We start from the raw sequence: 13,095 nt of genomic DNA on the forward strand, positions 1-13,095 counted from the left end.
CCTTTGTTTTGCTAATACATTGGATTACGACACAATTCATATTCAATCACATGTCAGAAGCCTTGCATTAGTGTGATTGTTTCGTTTCTAATCTAAAAATGCTTGTTCCCTGGAAACAGACAATGTCCTTTTCCTGGAAATAGACAATGCTACTACAAGAACATGAGTGTAGTAAGTAACTTTGGTCCACTTTTCACATCTGTATCACAGCAAGGGGATTTTTGATATACCTAATTGCAATGCTGCTCATAGAAGCCTTCACAATACTACAGTATCTACGACTTATGTATCTAAAGACTCAAACTTCAGAAAATGAGAATGTGAGATAGAATATTAAGGACTTGAATCTATGAGTTTGACCTTCACATAAGATATTAGAGTCTGTTTTGGGATGTTTTTTTCAAAAAGTGGTTATTTCATCCTAGGCATGTAATCATCAAATGTCTGCTAATGAGAAACTTACCTGAGCCAACAGTTTGGAAACTGTGCTGTGCTTAAAAATTGGTACATATTTAATTCATTAAGCTGTCGTCAATCTACTCCCCCCCCCCCAGCAAGGCCTTTTTGTTAGAGAACCGTAAAAAAAATATCAAAAATGTCTTGCCAAAATGGGCACATGCTATTCCTGGTGTGGTACACAATGCTGTTTGGAATATTGGTTTTCCAAATCGGAATCACCCCCGTAGCTCTGGGCTGAGGACTCATTTTCAACACAACGACCACATTGCATTCTGGGAAACATTCTGGGAGCCACTTGCCAATGGTGGGCAAAGCAAAAGGAAAAAGGGGTCAGAGCAACATCTCTGTACAGAAGTCTGGTTCCTTCATATACCCCTCTCTATTTGCAATTCAGGCAAGTAAGCAGCATCGTCCGAGTCCAGGGACATACTCCAGCCAGACAAGAACACCCAAGAAAAGTGTGAGGCAGGGCCATTCCTGCCCCAACTACTTCTCTCTCGTATCTCACAGGAAAATAGGTTCTAATAGAGGAAAGCAGCTGATAGGGGGAAAGTCATGCAAGCCTCCATCCCCATCCTCTGCTCCTGAGTGCAGCCTTCCATGGCTGCTTTTCATTAAAGGAAAGAAAGAAACAATGGGAGAAAGTTAGATGAAACTGGGTAACCCTGAAAGGCTAAGTCTTCTGTTGCAATTTTGGTTTTTCATATGGCCTTCTATATGTACCTATTCACACTTGAACAGATCATATTGCTTTCTCCCCACATCGGTTGTGTCTGGACGATGCAATTTTATTTTAAATTGATCCCTTCTAGAATGTCTTTCTTTCTGTGACTGAGCGCAGTGATTGATTTTTTTGATTTTTTAAAAAGAAAGAAATATTAATGGGTTAGATTTTTAAAAGGCAATTGATCCATAACATGTAAATAAAAGGCTTGATCTTTCATTCAGATAAATGGTGTACATCAAAGTCAAGTTAAAGTACTTCGTGCACGCTGTTTAATTCTACCAAATAAAAATGTGTAGAAAATGGAATATTTAAAAATCCATTAGCAATAAAAAAAAATTTAAGTGACAAGAAGTTGAGGAGCTGTTCACAGAAGATTTGTGTGTCACTTGGCTCAAATTGTCATAGGATTTATATACAATCGTACTGGGGGGGGGGAGAGAAGTGTTGAGTTGTCCATAACAACTGAACAACAAGTTAAGAGAATGAATTCCTTGCACAGTTTAACCATCTTCCAGAAAGGCCCCGGAAGAGAGTAAAAGGGAAGAGCAGGAGAATGAAGGAACAAACAAAAATTTGAATGCAAACACATTCCAAAACCCCTCTCAGATCTTCTGCAATCCTTTAGGTTGATCTCCATCCATATGTATTTTCAGGACATGGAAGAGAAAGTGGAGTCATGCCTCCAAGCCTACCGCCAACACCTTCCCACCACCCCCTTACAGACATCTGCACAATCGACACAATGTCTGGAAAAGAAAATCAATACACATAGGATCTCATGTGATCAGGAATCCCAGCTGATCACGGTTCCCAACCCTACAGGCACCTCTATAGACATAGGCTTCTCTTTCCATATGTTCTGTTGAACATGTGGACATGGGAAGAAGATGTGAACTTGCTTTCTCCCTTAATGGACTGGGTATACACATGAAGGAGAAGAAGAAAAGAAGAAGAGTTTGGATTTGATATCCCGCTTTATCACTACCCGAAGGAGTCTCAAAGCAGCTAACATTCTCCTTTCCCTTCCTCCCCCACAACAAACACTCTGTGAGGTGAGTGAGGCTGAGAGACTTCAAAGAAGTGAGACTGGCCCAAGGTCACCCAGCAGGTGCATGTGGAGGAGCAGGGACACGAACCCAGCTGACCAGATTATGAGTCTATCGCTCTTAACCACTACATCACACTGGCTCCATCCCTTGCCTTTGCTGGGTCAGCTTTCCAGTTAGTGCAGTTTGCCCAGCCCTATCATTACTGTCTCCACTCTTGGAATAGAAATCCTTGAGAAGCATACCCCGCCAAACAGAATAGGCACTGTTCAGCTAGCTCAGGTATGAGGGACATTTGCCCTCCAAATATAGCTGAACTACAGCTCCCATCAGCAGGAGCAGAGTGGTGTGTGATTGGGCACTGAGCTGAAGGTGGGGGGCATCTCAAAGCCCGGTAAGTGAGGCACTGGGCTTTGGGAATGAGCTGTGAGGCTCTGGCAGGGTCCTAGAGTTCTCAGTCCTTCCCAAAACCCAGTTAGCATTTTCCCAGGTTTAGGAAGGAGGTGGTAGGGCTCGAGGACCCTGCCAGAGCCCTTGCACCGCCATCCCAAAGCCTGGTATCTGGGATAGATGACTTTGGAAAGTCAGTGAGGGGGGGAGAGGGTGCCAAATTTTGGCCTTGCGCAAAACACCAGGGTACCCACGTCCACCATTGCCATCAGCCCCAGCAAGCATGGCCAACAGCCAGGGATAATGGGAGTTATCATTTAGCAACATCAGAAGGGCCCAAGGTTCACCATGCCTGAGCTAGATAGATCAATGGTCTCACTTGGTTCAAGATGGCTTCCTACTTTCCCAAGTTAATTTCCCCCTTTATTCCATAATGTTCTTCAGACTCAAATTGTTTGTCCCTACAGACTGCTCAAACTTTTCCTATAAGCACATTACAGGAATGTTTAAGAAGCATATTAGGAAAATTCACAGGACAGCATAGTGCTAGGTGTTGTGTGTGTGTGTGTGTGTGTCACCACTGTGCCAGTTAAGAACATGAATATCTGTTTTGAATAACTTTGTATTAAAGAGTGTGCACACACATACACACACCTTAGGTTAATATTTTTCTAGTTATATTAAAATAATATACCCTACTCCCACCAAATCAGCATAACTTCACAAAGCAATATTCACATAATATTTTATGCATGAAAATATAGACACCTATGTATTTGAGCTGTTATCTTAAAATTAAAAGTTTGTGTTAGGGGTTCTCAGCCTGTGGTCCACATGCTTCGTTCAGGTGATCCAGGGCATGTCTGTAAACAGGGCTGTCTTAAGCATATGCAGCACCGGGGTGCAAAGATCCACCCGGTGCCCCCCCAGGTTGCCCAGTCCCAGGCGCGCAGGAGGGCGGAGCCAGCTGGCTGCCTCAGCATCTCGCTGGCTTGGTCGCCCCTCAACTCAGAGCGCAGAGCTGCCTGCAGCAGAAGAGCCTGCTGCAGCGCTCTGACCAATGGGCGGACTCAACTCCCGGGCCCTGGACTCTCGGCCTGGGGCCCCTGAGAGCCCGGTGCCCGGGTGCCCTGCACCCCTAGCACCTATGGGTAAGACGGCCCTGTCTGTAAAAATGCAATTCAAAATCATACAGCAATCTAGCACAGCACTTTACAATTGCTACAAAAGGTAGAGAAATCTTTAGGTGGCCCACCAAGACTCTCAGCAATTTTCACATAGTCCACTGGGTGGGAAAAGTTTGAGGACTACTTGTTTGGGTGGTTCTTTCTTAAGAAGCTTTGACTTGTTTTTGAGCAAGTACCTCCACTAAGAACTGCAGGTTTAGATGGGAGGACTACCCCCCACCCTAGTCTAAGGGGGGAGGAACCCATTAAAATGGCCAGTAGTGCACATGCCATGCTAGTGACATTGTGCAGTCAAGTTGACTTATGCCACAACATGTTGTGGGGAGACAGGTGGTCAACAAATGACATAGATAGAACATTTAAGAGAGGTGAAAACCCATTTCAATTGTCTCCATTTTCCACTTGTACTTAAAGGCATGTGACAGATTGTAGCAAAATAAAATCAGTGTCCGGTGTTCTTTCCTGCCTTGGTATATCTGACATCTGAAGAAATAGTACTAATTTCTCCTTTCTATCCTATTTTGAAATTTTAAAAGGGCCTGCTGCCATTATGGTGCCAAAATCAATGTCTTTTGTTGTAACCCTTGCAGCCAAAAAGAAAAAGAAAAAGAAAAAAGACTCAAATTCTCATTTTTTAAATCTTTTTTTTTCCCAAAAGCAAAGTGAAATTAAATAAGAGCGGTCCTCGAGTTTTTTGCACACAAGAAGTTGCAAAAATCAATTTGTTGAGAAAGTTGTGGTTCTTAACATACAAAACACCCCCCCCAAAAAAATCACAATTCAAACCACTTCTTAGTTAAGTTTTAAATTATGCTTTTAGGCTGATACTGAGAAGGCCCATTACTCAGTGGCAAAGCATATGCTTTGGGGTATGGTTATAATTGTTAGGTCCCTGCATTCACAGGTAAAGTCATCTCCATTTAAAAACAGGGCTAGGAAAGACCCCCTTAGAAAGCAGCTGCCTGTCAGATAGACAAACATTGCTAGATTTATTTTTTAAGTGTCTTCTTTCCACCCACTGTGCAGTCAGTGGAGCACGGGGACTAGGGTAGTCCCCTAAAGGGTCCAAGAGCCCTTCCCCACACCTTCCCAAAGCCCACCCAGCTTTGGGAGGAAGGCAGGAGGGCTCCAGCGTCCTGTCACAGGCCTGGCAACTCCTTCCCAAAGCCCAGGAAGCTTCTGCCTGGCTTAGGGAAGGAGGCGCGATGCTCTTGATGTCGGGATGTTACAACGTCGCCCTTTCCATCACTCTCGCAAGCTGGCGCCTCTGGACTGTTCCCCTGCGAAAAATTTCACCGCATACCACTGGTGTCTGGGGCAGTTAGCAACTGCAGCAGGGAGGGGTAGAGAATTTTACTAAAGGATGCTTAGCACCTATGCTAAACTGTAGTTGGGTACAGGTTGTAGAAGTGGCAGTGTATGAGAGGCTGCAGGTAGCAGTCTGAGGTGAGCCAAAAACCAGGAGACATGGGACAAAGCTGGGAGTTGGGATCAGAACTGGAGGACAACCTTGCTCAAGCAAGACTTCACTGGGAGAGGAAGCTGTATTCTAAACTTTCCTCTCATGGCCAGTTTGGGTGGTAGGGCCTGAGGACACCTTACCAAGAAGCTGCCACCTTCAGTTCAGTGGTTTAACACCTGGAACAGCTGTCCGCAGATCCCAGCAGCCCCGGACAACATAGACCAGCCTCCCTAACCTGGTGCCTTTCAGGTGTTCTGGACTGCAATTCCCATCAGCCCCAGATTACATGGCTATTTGTCAGGGATGATGGTGTGAGGAGCTCAGCCTACACTCAAGTAGGACCCTGGCAGAGACACATGCCCAACTGGCATGCTCCCTCCCTCCTGGTTAATCGTTTGGGAGCTTCAGAAGCTTTCTTCTGCCCAAACATCACAACGACCGACACCGGCACACTTAGGGATCTGCAGAGTCTTCGCAGTTGCGCAACAGACCTCAGCAACTCAGCATTTTGGCTAATCTACTTTATCTACATATAAACACACATGGAGCACTGCAACATGGCTCCCTCTCTCTCTAGCATCAGACAGCAAAGAGAAAAAGAACAAAGGACAATAGTCCCACTTCATGGAACACAGTAACACAAACATCCCGTCTCCGTCACTTCCCACTCTGTAGAGTCAAAACATATACCGTCATGTAAAAGACAACAATCCTATGACTGCAGTCATAGATCAGGAATTCTAACAGATGGGACTAGAATTTCAAAATCTCTGGATTTCACCAGGTTGGGGAAAGCTGAAGTAGACCTATAGAATATCAGGTTCCTATGAAAACAGGGAGGATATATAAATAAACAGATCCCTATATGTTTCCGTGTTGGTAAATGGCAGTGACGCTGCCTTCCATTGCACTCTTATATTGCCCTTTCTCTCAGTTTTTGACAAGTATGGGAAGCCAGCTATTTAAAAGTGGTCTAACATTGGTCCAACACAATCAGTTCATTGGGCATGCAGGAATTCACAGGCCTAAGAGAGAGTTCCTGGTCATCAAAATGAAAGTCCTCAGGCGGAAGGAGCCTTTGTTGTAGAGAAAAGTGCAGGGAACAAAACAGGCACGCTTTTCACACTGAAAAGTTCGCAGATAATGACAGCGTAGCAGGAATATCAGGTGGAGAAGAGCACTGTCCTGTTGAGTACTTAGCATAATGGTTCATCGGCCCTCTTATTATCCCTGGGGAATCTTCAACAAGTTTATTGTGGAAAGCTCACGAAGACAAAGTTTGAGAACCACTGAGCTAGAGCACTTGGCAATTAGGTATCTATTACGCACAGTAAGCAATCACTCATTTCCTAGAACAGATTTGCATATTTTACAGCACGCCCCTCTCCAAAAAAAGAGGGGAAAGATTGCATTTTTAACACAGAACAAAAAAAAATACTTTTAATTGATTGTGATAGAACAGGTCTTCTCTGTAACTGTGCCCAGACTCTGGAACAAGAGAGTTTCATCTATACCCCGCACTGATTGCCATCAGTTGTTAACTAGCTAACATTTTGCCTTTTGTTTTTGAATTAGTTGTTTTTTATTGTGTATTTTATAGAATCATAGAATTGTAGCGTTGGAAGGGATCCTGAGCATCATCTAGTCCAATTCCCTGCAATGCAGGAATCTCAACTAAACCATCCATGACGGATGGCTATCCAACCTCAGCAGTGGTTCTCACACTACTCAACAAATGTGACGGCAGACCAGGGCCCAGAATATACAAGGAGTGGGGTTCAGTAGCAGCAACTGTGTGTTAATAATGAACACAGTTTCGAAGATGTATTTATTTATTTGGTATGGTTGCAATCAGGAAAATTACTGAGTAATGGGTTGTGCCCTTGCCCTGAAATGATTCTGTTGTCCTCGGAATTCAAGATAAGAAGTGTCCCGATTGCAGCTAATTCTGTTGTCCCATAATAAGTTGAAGGAAACATTATGCTCGACTGATTTGTGAGGGGGAAAGGCTTAGTGCCAGGTCAGAAGCTGCCAGAGGCCACATAAAGCAACAACGGTGCCATTTGAGGAAAATATGCTCTATCTATACAAAATTGTCTTTTCATGATTCCTGCCAAAAGGATGGGGGAAGTGGGGGGGAAGTCTTCATATTGAAAACCAAACCCTGTTTTCAGAACATGGAACTTTAAAAGCAAAATCATGAGGGCCTTTTTAAAATTGCAAACATCTATTAGGATCCTTTCTTCTCAAAACCACCGTATTATATGAAATGGAACGCAGATCTATTGGCATCTCAAGGGAATACAAGAGGTTCGCTTCTTTCGGGCAGGTTAGGTTTTCAAAGCTTGCTCAGCTGCATGGGGATACACTGCACTGAAAGTCAGTGAGTTCTGTAAGAAATAATAATAATAATAATAATAATAATAATAATAATAATAATAATAATAATAATAATTTATTTATACCCCACCCATCTGGCTGGGTTTCCCCAGCCACTCTGGGCAGCTCCCAACAGAATATTAAAAACACGATAAAAGATCAAACATTAAAAACTTCCCTATACAGGGCTGCCTTCAGATGTCTTCTAAAAGTCAGATAGTTGTTTATTTCCTTGACCTCTGATGGCAGGGTGTTCCACAGGGTGGGCGCCACTACTGAGAAGGCCCTCTGCCTGGTTCGCTGTAACCTCACTTCTTGCAGTGAGGGAACCACCAGAAGGTCCTTGGAGCTGGACCTCAGTGTCTGGGTAGAACGATGGGGGTGGAGACACTCCTTCAGATATACTGGACCGAGACCGTTTAGATGGCATCACATCAACATCATCTCAAATTAAGCCCTGATTTCCGGGCAATGGTTGTTTGCCAAAACCCCAAGGAGAGCCTCAGTGCCATGACTGGGTCTAAAGCCTCACTGGCAGCCCCTGGGAAGATCCCAGCAACCAAATGCAGACTAAAGCTACCAACACCAATACCTTCCCCTAAAGAGAAGGTTGTCATGCAGGGGGAACCATTGTTGTGCCCTCTCAAAGTTGTTGGACTACAACATTGTTGTTTAGTCATTTAGTTGTGTCCGACTCTTCATGACCCCATGGACCAGAGCACGCCAGGCACTCCTGTCTTCCACTGCCTCCTGCAGTTTGGTCAATGGACTACAACAGGGGTCAGCAAACCTTTTCAGCAGGGGGCCGGTCCACTGTCCTTGTGGGGGGCCAGACTATATTGGGGGGGGGGAGAACGAATTCCTATGCCCCACAAATAACCCAGAGATGCATTTTAAATAAAAGCACACATTCTACTCATGTAAAACACGCTGATTCCCGTACCGCCCACGGGCTAGATTTAGAAGGCAATTGGGCCAGATCCGGCCCCCGGACCTTAGTTTGCCTACCCATGGACTACAACTTCCATTATCCCTGACCATTGGCCAAACTTATTGGTGCTGATGGGACGTGGTCCAACAATTATGGGAAGATATCACATTGGCTACTCCTCTTGTGGTGAAGTGGTGGGTGGGAGAAGCTATGGTGCTTTCATGCACTGGGAATAGGTCCCCAAGCGGCAGTGTTCTCAGATCAAGCAAAGAGAAACTGTCCCACAGGATTAAAAGACTAAGAGAGATGAAGCAGGAGACAGAAGGAGAACAAACCATACAAACGCTCTTGAATCAAATTGTGTTGCTGAGATGGCTCTGATCCTATGGGTCTTCAATCGGGAACTCCTGGTTTTCTCACCATTCATACAATGACGTGATCTATCTCATTGTCTGAACGGTCCAGATTCAGTCTAGAGCTGTACTGAATAGTCTCCAAGCTCAATATTGGGTTAGCAGCTTCTCATTTTGGTAGGTAGAAATGCTCACACAAAGAACCACCCTTTGAGCACCATCACTTAACCCTAACTGTTAATTATGTTGCTTTGAATGTATACTTTATATTTGACATTCTTGAGTAATGTTTTGTTCTGGATTGTTTTCGTTGATGTTTTAATGTAGGTTGTAAACTGCTTTGAGATTCCTCCCTTTTAAAAATATAAAGCAGTATGGAAATGAAATTAACAACAACAACAACAGTTGGTGTTACCAATCTTGGTAACTGGCTGCCACTTCCTGCATTAGTTAGGTGGGATTCTCAAAAACAACCAGAGACCATGCACTGAAGGGGATGATGTCACAATCCCACACAGCCAATCCCAATTTGGCTAACTAACGACGTCATCACTCAAGATAAGGAAGAGCAATTCATATGGAGGGCAATATAAGTGAAACGTTTTCCCAAAGTGTGCCGAGGGACGGAAAATCAAGTGCTTTTCCTTTTTACGTTGCGGTTCAACCAGAGTCTAGACTGGAAAGTTACTTCTTGCCCTCTCCCCTCCCCATCTTTCATATGACAGGTAGAATTGTTACTTTCAGTACCAAGCCACTGAAATGGGATTTTTAAAAGTATCAATTCTTCCATTCGGAACACTCACATTGTAGATAATTTCCAGCGCCTTTTCAATAAAAGAAATCTGGGTATAATTGCACTGACCTTTGGATTAATAGCCCTCCCTCTTCCCTGTCATTCTAATAGAGAGTTTGGGGAGATGCAAGGAGGACTCATCTGGAAGTGATAGAATTTCTGCCTTTGCTTTTCCCCTTCAGGCACTAATGGGTTTTTGTCAGTCCCTCTTTACTCAGTGTATGACACATGTAGCCATTCCACTTAGTTGTCCATTAACTTCTTCAAGGGGTTACTTTGTTCTTGCTATAATACTCCGAGTTGAGTTCAAGCTGCAGAGATTAAATTTCTACAAATCCTTTGCTTATAAAGGTGCTGTTTTCAATCGTCAGTAATGTTTATCGGAGTGCAACCGTATCCATTAGTAATTAAAACAGGCTGTTTCAGCAAATACAAAAGGTCACACGGGCCTGTAGATCAACAGACTTGTTTTACTGTCGGAGTTTCTTTGGGTATTTCTGCCTGATGGTTTGTTGTTTTTCTTCAAATCATCTATTTATCTAAGTAACAAGTGTGGAAAATCAGCAGACTTGAGCAACTCAATAGGTGGTATGAAGCCCAAAGCAACAATAAGGCTCTGTATGTTGTTTCCATAACTTCCCACACTTCACACGGAAGTGGAGAAGTAATTTGTTCATTTACCTTGAGGTTTGGCGATCAAGGCATAAACAACAGGAGGAATCTATTTTCCATTAGGTAAAAGCGGACACCTGTCGTTCTGGATGATCTTTAAACATGGCTGTATTATACTGGATAAATATTTCCCATTAAGGGGCAAGGGAGCTTCCATAGAATAGAAATTTATCTCCTCCCCCAAGAAAGAAAGAAAGAAAGAAAGAAAGAAAGAAAGAAAGAAAGAAAGAAAGAAAGAAAGAAAGAAAGAAAGAAAGAAAGAAAGAATCTACTCAAGAAATCTGGGTATAATTGCACTGACCTTTGGATTAATAGTCCTCCTTTTCCCCTGTCATTTCAGTCACTTCTGTCATTTCCAATCAAATATGTATATCTTAGGGGCTGCACACCCAACCTTTAGACCTTGCCAACCCCACTTTGAGCTCACCCAAACCACCCCCTTCCCTTACACCTTGCCCAAACCACTACTTACCTCTCACCCAAACCTTACAACTCACCCAGATCACCACCACCTCTGCTCCTACAGCTTGCCCCCAAACCAATCACCTTAGACCTCCTCCTGTCTGCTATTCATACTGCCCACCTCACACCTGTGTCACTGTTTCAGTTTCAGTGGTGGAGGGCAAGGAGGAGGAAAGCAGTGGCTAGTGACAGCAGAGCATGATGATTGATGGGGGACTGTCCTGGACTACCCTTGCTTTTCCTCTGTGGCTCATTTGGGTCAGCCACCGACCCACACTGCTCACCTCGGCTACCTGCTGACTTGCTCACCTGCCTGCCTGGGCTATCTGCCCCACCCACCCTCCCAGGTCAACCACTTGCTCACCTGCCTGGGCTGCTGGCCTGTTTGCTTACCTGCTCTCATGGGCCATTGTGTTGCCTGGATGCCTGTCTTTCTCTATCCATCTCTGTCCTCCTCACTCATTGCTGTGATGGGCCAGCAGCAGGTGAGCAGCTCTCAGAATTGTTTTTTCACACTGCATTATGCAGTGACATCTTTTGGCAACTACACAAACTACTGATATGTGATGACACTCTTACATTTTTATTAAATACAGTGGTACCTTGGGTTACAGATGCTTCAGGTTACAGACTCCGCTAACCCAGAAATATCACCTTCGGTTAAGAACTTTGCTTCAGGATGAGAACAGAAATCGTGCAGCAGCAGCGCAGCAGCAGCGGGAGGCCCCATTAGCTAAAGTGGTACCTCAGGTTAAGAACAGTTTCAGGTTAAGAACAGACCTCTGGAACGAATTAAGTACGTAACCAGAGGTACCACTGTAGTAAGATAGTGGTTTTGACATAAACAAAAACAGCCACATGCTTCTACATTGTTTTCCCTTAAGGTTCTTATTTATTTTGCACTGTACAATAGTTATATATATTTTAAGGTAGCAAAACCACGTACCAAGGCTTTCTTGAAAAATGGAATGATCACCCTTTTATACGATTCCACCAGAATGCAGCAGTGGTAGCTTTGACCTTCAATGTGAAACCATTTTTTCCACAAACATTTACATCACAGAATCCAGACACTGGGAAACTGCAGCACTTTGTCATATGTGAAGTTCTATAAACTCTAACTTTCAAAATCATATTCAACCATTTGTGTTGCTTATTGATTTTTTTTTAAAAGAATACATTTCATTGATGTATATAGCACCTCAAACACACACACACACAAAATATTTATGCAAGGAACAATATTTGTGTCTAAAAATCTAGTTTAATTATTGGACTTGGCTGCTGATGTCACCAAAATTCCTAATTTCCTGGTTTGTAATGCTCAGCTACAGTGGCGTAGCGTGGGTTGTCAGCACCCGGGGCAAGGCAAGTAATTTGCGCCCCCTCTGCCCTAGGGGCAGAGAGCTGCGAGTGCGAGCGCGCCCCCCCCATGTTGCGCCCGGTGTGGCCGGCCCCCCCTGCACCCCCCACGCTACGCCACTGCTCAGCTATGTTCTGGATCAAGCACCAGTTCCAGAAGGAGCTTGGACAACTACTTGTATCCTTGACTTTGCACATCTTGGTTATTAAGAAAGAGCCAGAGGGGATTGATTTGGTGGGTCCAATAAGTGCTGGGTGCTCCTTTGCAAGAGGGTGTGATGTCAACCATCTTAAGAAAGTCGGTTATGTGGCCGCTCCTTAAGAAGCTCTCTTTGGAGCAGAAGATTGTAATAACTGTCACCCAGTCACTAATATACCCTATGGGGTCAAGGTGATTAAGAGAGAGGGTAATTAAATTCAGGATAAAGCAAATTAGCTAGATCCAGTCCTGTGTGGGTTCAGACTGGATCGGCTCTGTAGGATGGGCGTTGGGGGCACAGTGATATAGGGGTTCCACTTCTACCTGCAGTGTTAGGGTCAGGGAGAAGCATTGGGTTGGAGGTATCTGCTTACATCCCTGGTGATTGTGCTGTGGTATCCTGCAAGGCTCCTTCCAGTACCTCATGCTCCTTAATATCTACGTGAATCTGTGGGGTGAGGTCATCATCACAAAGTTTGGAATGAAGTGTCATCTGTTTGCTGAAGACACCCAGCTCTAGTCCTTCATACCATCAGTCAGGTGAAGCTGTGCACATGCCTGGATTCAGTAATGGGCTGGGTACGGGCCAAGGAGCCTAAATTCTGACAAGCACAGTGGGTGAGTGGCTCCATATCTGGGACTTAGCATCCAGCATTGTCACTGGAGCCCCAGG

General features: G+C 44.3%; 1 long non-coding RNA gene across 1 annotated transcript; it reads right to left on the bottom strand.

The window, feature by feature from the left end:
• Nucleotides 1-7,479: 7,479 nt before the first annotated feature.
• On the bottom strand, nucleotides 7,480-11,352 carry LOC308586936. Its single transcript, XR_014008150.1, has 2 exons — nucleotides 11,255-11,352; nucleotides 7,480-7,661 (listed from the first exon to the last, which is right to left on the bottom strand). It is a non-coding gene; the product is annotated as an uncharacterized lncRNA (long non-coding RNA).
• Nucleotides 11,353-13,095: the final 1,743 nt, after the last annotated feature.

This window comes from Podarcis bocagei (assembly GCF_964188305.1).
Source record: "Podarcis bocagei genome assembly, chromosome: 5".
NCBI lineage: Eukaryota > Metazoa > Chordata > Lepidosauria > Squamata > Lacertidae > Podarcis > Podarcis bocagei.